At 39.1% G+C, this 10,540-nt stretch overlaps 2 pseudogenes across 1 annotated transcript in view; both read right to left on the bottom strand.

Moving 5' to 3' along the window:
* The window catches only part of LOC102837280, a 22,064-nt pseudogene extending 13,722 nt beyond the window's left edge, over positions 1 to 8,342 (bottom strand). Inside the window, exon 1 of the transcript XR_438775.1 lies at positions 8,312 to 8,342. The product of XR_438775.1 is annotated as a signal peptidase complex subunit 2-like (transcript). The remainder of the gene's footprint in view (positions 1 to 8,311) is intronic.
* Positions 8,343 to 9,621: 1,279 nt separating this feature from the next.
* LOC102827831 lies at positions 9,622 to 9,978 on the bottom strand (annotated as a pseudogene).
* Positions 9,979 to 10,540: the final 562 nt, after the last annotated feature.

The raw sequence follows: 10,540 nt of genomic DNA, 5'->3' as shown, positions 1-10,540 counted from the left end.
TCCACCGGGTTCACAGGAGTTTATTGAATGTTGTAGGGCTTAGCTCACAGCTTCATTGCTGTTTTTCTTTCACTTCCCCTTATCGGTGATGGATGTGGTCACCAATCAGAGTGTGTATTCCCATTGATACTTAGTCTTGGAAGGGGGTTTGCCCTGAGGGAACCCAACCACTTGCCTTGATGTCTCCTGGGCAAGCAACTTGCTTGTTCTTGTAGTAACAGTTGGACTGTCTTTAGCATGTGTATACTCTTGAAGTTAAGTTTAGAGATTTCTCTCAGTCTCTAACACAATTGGACATATAGGACCCTCGACTAGGCCTCAGATCCACTCTTCAGTTTCAAAAATAAATGAATCTCCTAGAACTCATTTGCATTTTCTATTCTCCTGGTATTTCTTGGTTGTTGTTGTTGTTAAGTATCTTGGAGTTGGTTCCGACTCATAGCGACTCTGTTTAGGGTTTCCAAGGAGCAGCTGGTGGGTTTCAATAACTGACCTTACGGTTAGTAGTCCAATGTTTATCGTATGGCATCACACCAGGAGTCCTTGTTTCCTTATTGTTGTTGTGTGCCATCAACTCATAGCAACCCTATGCACAACAGAATGAAACACTGCCTGGTCCTGTGCCAACCTCACAATCATTGCTATGTTTGAGCCCATTGCTGCTGCCACAGTGCCAATCTTTCTCATTGGTGATCTTCTTTATGTTCAACCCTCCACTTTGCCAAACATGATATCCTTCTGCAGTGACTGGTCCCTCCTGACAATATGTCTGAAGTATGAAAGATGAAGCTTGACTATCCTGACTTCCAAGGAGCATTCTTGATGCACTTCTTCCAACACAGATTTGTTTGTTCTTCTTGTAGAACAGGGTGCTTTCAATAGTCTTCTCTAGGACTCAAATGCATCAACTTTTCTATGGTCTTTCTTATTCACTGTCTAACTTTCACATGCATATGAGGTTATTGAAAATACCATGACTTGGGGCAAGCACATCTTAGTCCTCAAACTGACATTTTTGCTGTTGAACACTTTAAAGAGGTCTTGTGCAGCAGATTTATTTAATGCAATGCATCATTTAATTTCCTGACTACTGCTTCCCTGAATGTTGATGATTGATCCGAGCAAAATGAAATCTTCAGTATTTTCTCCATTTATATGGATGTTGCTTATCAAATGTTTTCTAAGGATCTACCAGTTGTTTCCTGGTAGATCCTTAGAAACCATTTGAACTGTCTTCACTACTATTATGGACACCTGCAGAAAATGAATCAACTGTTCCTCACATAGCATTCCACTGAGCTAAGCTCAATAATTCACTGCAGTGGCCACACAGAAATCACTGACAATATTCATAATTATGGAGTTTATTAGGGAAGTTAACAGATTACAACTCAGGGTAAAAAATAGTCAGGACAGGGAGAGGAGTCTGTGGTCAGGAGAGCCTCTCCTCAGCCATGCTTACATGTAGGCCTCTCCCTGGCCATCAGCCCCTTGGTCTGACCTCTACCCTGCTTGAGCAGCAGGTTGGTTTTAACTGCTGTTCAAATCACCAGCTGCTCCTTGAAGCCCTATATAGGGTCACTATGAGTTGGAATTGACTTGATGGTACTTAACAACTTAACAACAAGCATCCTGGGGAGCAGTTGTATCACTAGGGGGATGTGGGTGTACATACTGCACTCAGTGACACTGTCAGAGGGGGTGACTGTCTAAAAATGTTTGTGTAGTGTTTCAGCAGAAATTTATTATTTTTCATAAAAATATCCCTGTAGTTATAATAACAAAAATGTATTTTTGCAAGTTCAGTTTATAAATATCAACACACCTTGTTGTTAGATGCCATCAAGTTAGTTCTAACTTATAGTGACTTCATGAACAACAGAACGAAACACTGCCTAGTCCAGGGCCATCCTCACAATTGTTGTTACGTTTGAGCCCATTGCTGATGTTACATGATGCTAAATGTCACTTCATTTCCTTGGGAGTCTTTCTCTTTACTGTTGACCCTCCATTTTACCAAGCATGCTGCCCTGCGCTAGGGACGGATATCACTTGATAACATTTCCAAACTATGAGAGACAATGTCTTTCCATCATGACTCCTAAGAAACATAATGACTGCACTTCTTTCAACACAGATTTGTTTGTTCTTCTGGCAGTCCATGATACTTTTCAATATTCTTCAACAACACCATTATTGAAATGCATCAGCTCTTCTATGGTCTTCTTTATTCATTGTCCAGCTTTCACATGCATATGAGGCCGCAGAAAATGCTGTACCCAGAGTCAGGCGCAGCTTAGTCCCCAAACTCATATCTTTGCACTTTAATGCTTTAAAGAGGTCTTTTGCAGCAGATTTGCCTAATGCAATATGTCGTTTGATTTCTTTTCTTCTCTTTTTTTTTTTTTAATTTAAGGTTTTTATTGTGGATTGAGTGAAAGTTTACAGAACATATCATCAGTTTCACATTCAACAATTCATATAACTTGTTTCATTACAATGGTTATAATCCCCTCCATATACCATCAGTTAAAAGTACTTCTCTCTATCCACTTTAGATTTTTTAAAAAACACACAAACAAAAAACCCCACTCAGGCATATATAATAATTTACATCTCCAAAGGGCACATTCTGCAAGTCTGCTCCTGGCCACCAGTTCTTAGTCCTTCTCTTCTTAGATGATGAATCTAGAGTCCTCAGCTGCTTCCCCTCTCCATGCCTCCATCTCTGCCATCATCTCTGACACTGCTGCTTCTCTGGATAAGGTCCCGCATTCTATTTGTGCATTCCTCTCTTTATGGTCCTAGGGTCCTCTGTTTCTGGGCTGTAAGATTAACCACTCCCCTTTTTTTGTTACAAAACTTCTACCTTTACAATTGTGACAGTCGCAATTAGTCATGATAACAGTTATTCACTACTGAATTTTATGAATCTTATCCCCATCTCCTTTCACCAGACCCATCTAGACAAGATGATAGCTGTTCAGTGGGGACTCTTTCTTTCCCCCCCTATACTCTTAAACTAAGCTCCCTCTTGAAACCTTGTAAGCCAGTCATTTGATTTATTGAATGCTGTTTCCATGCATGTTGATTGTGGAGCCAAGCAAAACAGAGCCTTTGACAATTTCAATATTTTCTTCATTTAACATGAAACTATCTATAGGTTCAGTTGTGAGGGGTTTTGTTTTCTTTACATTAAGGTGCAACTCATACTGAAGGCTGTGGTCTCTGATCTTCATTAGTAAATATTTTAATTCCTCTTCACTTCCAGCAAGCAAGGTTATATCATCTGCATATCTCAGGTTGTTGATGAGTTTTCCTTCAATCCCGATGCCATTTTCCTTTTCGTATAATTCAGTTTCTTGGATTATTTGCTCAGTGTACAGACTGAATAAGTGTGATAAAATGATACAACTTTGGTGCATAATTTTTCTGATTTTAAAGTACTCAGTATCCCCTTGTTCTGTTCAAATGACTGACTCTTGATCTATATACAGGTTCCTCATGAGCACAACGAAGGATTCTGGAATACCCATTCTTCGCAATGTTATGATCCACACATTTGAATGCCTTTGCATAACCAATAAAGCACAAGTAAATGTCTTTCTTGTATTCTTTGCTTTCAGCCAAGATCCATCTAACATCAGTAGTAATATTCCTAGTTCCACGTCTTGAATCTGGCTTTAATTTTTGGCAGTTGCCTGTCATTGTACTAGTGTGAACATTTTTTAATTATCTCCAGCAGATTTTAATTGCATGTGATATTAATGATATCGTTCAGTGATTTCTGTATTCTGTGAGGTCACCTCTCTTTGGAATGGGCACAAACATGGATCTCTTCCAGTTGGTTGCCCAGGTAGCTGTCTTTTAAATACCTTGGCATAGGTAAGTGAGAATCTCCAATGCTGCATCAGTTTGTTGAAACATTTCAATCTGTATTCTGTCAATTCCTGGAGCCTTCAAGGCAACTTGAACTTCTTGCTTCAATTCCATGGGTTCTTGATCATATGCTACCTCTTGAAATGGTTGAACATCAATCATTTATTTTTTTGCTACAGGAAGTTTGTTTTCTTTACATTCAGGTGCATCCCATACTGAAGGTTGTGGTCTTCCATCTTATTTTGATGCTGTCTTCATCATTCTATATTTTTCCCATGGAGTCTAGTGGAGGCTTGAATTTTTTCTTCACTTCTTTCAGCTTGAGAAATGCCTAATGTGTTCTTCCCTTTTGGTCTCCTAACTCTAGGTCTTTGCACATTTCACTATAATACTTGACTTTGTCTTCTTGAACTGCCTTTGTCTTCTTGAACTGCCTTTTGAAATTTTCTCTTTTACTTCCTCATTTTCCATGGCTTTAGTTTCTCTATGCTCAAGACCAAGTTTCAGAATCTCTTTTGACATCCATCTTGGTGTTTTCATGTATTCTTGTCTTTTAATATTCTATTGCTTTCTTTCTGTATGTTCCTGATGTCTTCCCACAGCTCTTGTGATCTTCGGTCATTAGTGTCTAATACATCAAATATGTTCTTGAGAGGGTCTCTAAATTCAGGTGAGATATATTGTTGTTTTTGTGGTTAGGTGTCATTGAGTTGGTACCGACTCATAGCGACACTATGCACAACAGAACAAAACACAAAAAATCTTGGGCCAACCTCACAATTGTTGCCACGCTCGAGCCCGCTGATGCTGTCACTTTGCCAATCCATCTCGCTTGGAGTCTTCGTCTTTTTTCTCTGACCCTCCGCCGTACCAAACATGATATCCTTCTCCAGTGACTGGTCCCTCCTGACAATATGTCCGAAGTATGAGAGACGAAGCTTGACCATCCTGGGCTCCAAGGAACACTCTGGCTGCACTTCTTCCAACACAGATCTGTTGGTTCTTTTGGTAGCCTGTGGCACTTTCAATATTCTCTTCTGACTCCATAACTCAAAAGCATCAATTCTTCTACAGTCTTCCTTATTCACTATCCAGCTTTCGCATGCATATGAGGTTATTGAAAATACCATGAATTGGGTCATATTGTTGTTGTTGTGAAGTACCGTCAAGTTGGTGCCGACCCATAGCGACCCTGTATAGGGTTTCTGAGGAGCAGCTGGTGAGCTTGAATCACCGACCTTGTAGTTCAAATGGCTTTTGCGGACTTGTTTTGATTGTCTTCAGCTTCAGCTTGAACTTGTATATGAGCAATTGATGGTCTGTTCTACAGTCAGCTCCTGATCTTGTTTTGGCTGATATTAATTCTCCACTGTCTCATCCCACAGATGTATCCATTTAATTCCTGTGTATTCCATTTGGTGAGGTCCATATGCATGTTGTTTAGAAAAGATATTTGCAACGTAGAAGTCATTGATCCTGCAAAGTCCTATCATGCAATCTCCAGCATCATTTTTAACACCAATATCATATTTTCCAACTACTGATCCTTCCTTTTTGTTTCCAACTTTTGCATTCCAATCACCACCAGTAATTTTCAATGCATTCTGATTGCATGTTTGCTCAGTTTCCAACTGAAAAAGTTGATAGAATTCTTCAATTTTATCATCACTGTCTTTAGTGGTTGATGTTGCATTGTACTTCAAGAGAGATCTTGAAATGTTCTTTTTGATGATGAATATTATGCTATTCTTCTTCAATTTGACATTCCTAGCATAGGAACCTAGGGTTGTCCAATTCAAAATGACCAATACCAGTACATTTCAGTTCACTAATCCCTAGAATATGGATCTTTATGTGTTCTATTTAATTTTTGACAACTTCCAGTTTTCATATGTTTATAATTCGGACATTCCATGTTCTGATTATTAATGGATATTTGCATCTGTTTTTCCTGTGTTTTCTCCTCTCCTCAAATCACATCATTATGGTCGTTATGAGGAGGAAGCTCTTAGCCATTTGTATTCTGAGTGCTTTCCAATCTGAAGGGCTTTTCTCCCACTATCTCTGACATGTTCTTCTGCTATTTATAAGGTTTTCAGTGGTTAACTATTCAGAAGTGGTCTGCCTTTCCTTCTTCCTAGTCTGTCTTCATTGGAAGCTTTGCTGAAACCTGCCCACCATGGGTGATCCTGCTCATGACATAGCTTCTAGCATCACAACAACATGAAAGCCACCACAATATGACAAACTGACAGATAATCAGTGTACCTACAAGGCTAAAACTCTATGCTAATTTACTTTTAGAATCTTCCAAAGTATTCTAGGGAGCTCTGGTAGTGTAGTGTGTTACATAATGGGCTGCTGATGGCAAGGCAAACTTCTGGAATCTACCAGCTGCTCTGTGAGAGAAAGATGAGACTTCCTGCTCTTGTAAAGACTTACAGTCTTGGAAACCCTATACAGGGTCACTATGAGTTGGAACGGACTCCACGGCACACAACCACTACTACCCATGTACTCCAACCAGAGCATTCATTATTACTTAATTCCAATGATGCTTTGAATCCCTTGGTTTTGTCTGTGCACCCTACAAGTGCGTGCTGTCATTTTCATGCTGTTGGTGTTTTTATAGCCAATGATTTTGTCAAATTCTATGGTGCTTTAGCTGCACTATTGTGACAAACAGTATTTGTGAACATATATATATATATTAAGACTAAAGTGGCAATTAAAGGAAAAGGAGCAGAAAAAGAAAAAAAGGCTTTTACTCAGTTACTAAAAATGTGACTCGCGACGTAATTCAATGTAGAAAGACTTCACAAAACAATTGTGTTGTCAGTGTTCATCCAATCTAAGAAAGGCCGCATTTAAGCAATTTACAACTATATTCTTTTCATATTTTTCTATGATTAAAATGGGTAACAAACATTAGTAAAGATCTGTGTGGTCTGGGGCAGGAGGAGGTCCATGGGGTGAGGTGGCACTGTAGTCACCACGGTAGGAGATACCAACCTTCCTGATGCCAATGGTAGGGAGGCACATGCTTCTTGCTAATTGTGTCTTCTCAAGTGTCCTGAACTAGAAACAGAGCTTCTCCGTTCAATGTTTATACAGTTCAATTTAGAGTGGATTAAGCCAATGTTGGTTTATAGCAGCTGGAATTGACTCTTGCCCGATTGGCGGGACTGTAGAGGAAATGGCTGTATGACCACAGTTGCTATCTCCTGTTGTGTGATGTAAGAAGAAAGAAAACAAATTAACAAAAATTAGCCCACACAGCAAAATATGAAAGTCTGTGGCTTTCTTTCTGCCAATAAACCATGTGCTGCACCATCTACTAGTCTCTTGCCTTCACCTGAAAAAGTTCAAAATGGCCACAGTATGTCCAGTGGTCCCACATAGAACATCCACCTCCATTTCTTCCTTCCCCCTTTTTTCTCTATCTCCTGTGCCCATTCAACCCCCTTTTTCATAAGAGCCAGTCCAGGATAGGCCAGGGTTGACTTTATAAATCTGGATCACAGCCTTCTCTAATGGGGTTGTTAGATATAGCTCCTCCCTGGAGTGGCTCCAATCACCTGGAAAGTGGGAGATTCCTAGGATCGTATGCGACTCCACGGCACAAAACAACAACAACAACAATGCTGGTCAGAAAAAAAGGAAAAAAAAAAAATGCTCCTTTGTCTCTGTGAACCACAGGTAAGTTTCTTCGATGCGAATATGTTTTTCATTTCTAAAGTTGTTCAAGAACTCTCAAGATGACTCCAGTAGGTCAGTACTTGTCAGCTGCTGCTGCTTGTCAGTCAACTCCTTTCTTGCGGTGCCTAACTCTTTCTCCCACTAAGTACTCATCCTCTTTTCTATCCCTTCCTCTGTAGCTCAGAGTTCTAGGACCATCCTCTATATCTGCCTCATCTGGTTTTCCATATACCCACTGTAGAGAGTCCACACCACACAGCCTTTATGCCTAGACTGCCATCTTTATCTTTCCCCTCCTGGATAGTCTTTTCTCATCACACTGATTTATATTTTTCTCTTATGTGACAGTGTTTATGATTATATAGCTTCAATGTGTTATGGTGTCTTTGGCATTGCATTTATTATTTTTTTCCATTTCCATTTTTATTTATTTATTTTTAAGTTCATTACCACCGATTCCTTGTAATTAAAAAAACCTTTTTATTGGGAACTGAGTGAAGGTTTGCAGGCATATCATTAATTTTACATTCAGCAAATCATACACTTTGTTTCATCTCAGTGATTACATTCAGCAACAAAAGTTAGCTCACTTCCTCCCTGTGGTTCCTAGTTCCATTCTACCCACCTTCCCACGCCTTCTTAACTTTGTCCTTATGTAAATGTTGCCCTTTTGATTTTGAATGATTGACCATTCCAGTGAGCGTACCTTGTCTACTGTGTGACTAAAAATTACTTTCAAGACCTAAAGGATGAAAAAGGGCCATTATCTCAGGTTTCTCAGTAATTCCAGCCTTTTACAAAAATAATTTTGAGTTCTGTTCCATATTTTCTCCCACTTTATCCAGGACCTTCTAATGTGATCCTTTTCATAGCTATTGGTAGTGATAGCTGGGTACATCCAATTCCTCTGGTCTCAGAATTGCGGAGACTTCTGTTCTTTGATTAACTGATTCCAAGCATCTTCAATTCTTATCACTCTTCTTTCTTTCACACATGGAGAGACTTCATAGTTACATCTTAGATGGCCACTCATGAGTTTTTAAGATCCCAGATGCTACTCATCAAAGTAGGGTGTAGAAAATTGTTTTTGTGGATTATATCACACATTGCATTTAATTCTTTAGTAAACATTTGATGTCCATGTTTACTAAGCATTCTGAGTATCAGTGTTTGCAATTGCTGTGTCTTAAGAATGATGCTGGCTCCTCCCTCCAGCATTTGCTTTTGAGAATTCTCTCACTCGTCCTCCAACACTGTTTATCTGTTTTTTGTTTGTTTCTCAATAGAATATTTTAATATTCCTTTCAGGTAGTTTCTTCTTTCTGTTCAAACATCAGTTTCAGTTTTGCTGTAGCAGGTTGGTGAATCTCCTGATAAAATTATCTTACCAGAGTTCCTAACACAAAATTATACCTCACAGGAGAGATCAGTAATAAGGAAAGAAAGCATACATTCTTTGTCTGAAAAATGCAGTAACAAAATTATGGATCATTTTCTTTGATTGGGTGTTGGATGAATGTGCCTAGAACACAGAAATGGAATGAATTGAAAATTTTAGATAATGAGAAACTGGCACTTTCAATAACAAAACAAAACCAATCCAAACCACTCTTATTCACTCCTGTGTGGTGAATGGAGGCCCTCCTATTCTGTAAGGTTTCTTACTGTGTCCGGTTGTGTTTTCCATGCATTTAGCCTTCAATAATTGTCCTTTAAAACTATTCAAATGTAAAACAAACAAATTTAAAAAACAAGCAAATTCCATTCCTTATTCTCCAAAGGAAAAAAAAAATATTTTTGTTTTTTTTTTGTTTTTGCGTTGTCAAAGCAATGTTTTATAATATTTTGAGTAGTCAACAGCTGATGATTCCAAATATCTTCATCATGATAATCGATTGCTTTTTACTTTCATGCACATTCAAAATTTCTTTTACAAAGAAGAATGGTGAAGCAAAATATATCATCTGTCCTTGACTCTCTGGGGTGTTAGGCAGCGGCTCCGAAACAAGTGTTGAGCTTCTTGGGGAAGAGGACAGCAGCCTTTCAGAGAGGGGTGAGCCGCTCACCCTCAGTCATGAAGGCCTCATTCAGTTGTCCATCCTTCGTGTCCAGGGGATTACACGGGATGCCATTTTCAACTGCAATCACAATTTCACATTTATCTTCAGCATCTTCCACTGCAGATGGTCCTTTGTTCTTCCTTCTATGCTGCATGATCCCTAACAAAATCAGTAGCGTGATTGCCATGATGACGGTGCAGGTGCAAAATATCACACCAAACACAATGATCCAGGTGGGAGTGGCCAGGTCAGAGGGCATTGCTAGAGTGGATGGGATTTTTAAAAATTCCAGAGTCTGGTCATTCAAAAAGAAGACATTGTTGATCCGGTCCCTTTTCATTCTAAAGTACAATGAGAATTAAAAGTTTCTAAGGTGATTTCCACTCCTCTTATGTTAGTTTGTTGTATTGTGGTGAATTGTGTGTTGCTGTGATGCTGGAAGTTATGCTGCTGGTATTTTAAATACCAGCAGGGTCAGCATGGTGGACAGGTTTTAGTGGAACTTCCAGATAAAGATAGAGTAGGAAGAAGGAGAGGCAGGCTACTTATGAATAGCTAGCCACTGAAAACATGGACACCAGCGTAATATAATCAAATATAATGTCTGAAGATGAGCCTCTCAGGTTGGAAGGCACTTAAAATAAAACTGGGGAAGAGTTGCCTCCTCAGAGTAAAGATGTCTTTAATGATATGAATGGAACAAAATTTTCAGAACCTTCATTTGCTGATGGGGCACAACTCAAAATGAAAAGAAATAGCTGCAAACATCCATTAATAATCAGAATGTGAAATATAAGAAGCATGAATCTAAGAAAACTGGAGTTGTCAAAAATGAAATGAAACTCATAAAAGATTGATACCCTATTTATTAGTGAGATGAAATGGATTAGAATTGGCCACCT

This window comes from Chrysochloris asiatica, unplaced genomic scaffold, assembly GCF_000296735.1.
Source record: "Chrysochloris asiatica unplaced genomic scaffold, ChrAsi1.0 scaffold00197, whole genome shotgun sequence".
In the NCBI taxonomy this organism is placed as follows: Eukaryota; Metazoa; Chordata; class Mammalia; order Afrosoricida; family Chrysochloridae; genus Chrysochloris; species Chrysochloris asiatica.
This window is presented reverse-complemented; position numbering and strand designations above follow the sequence as displayed.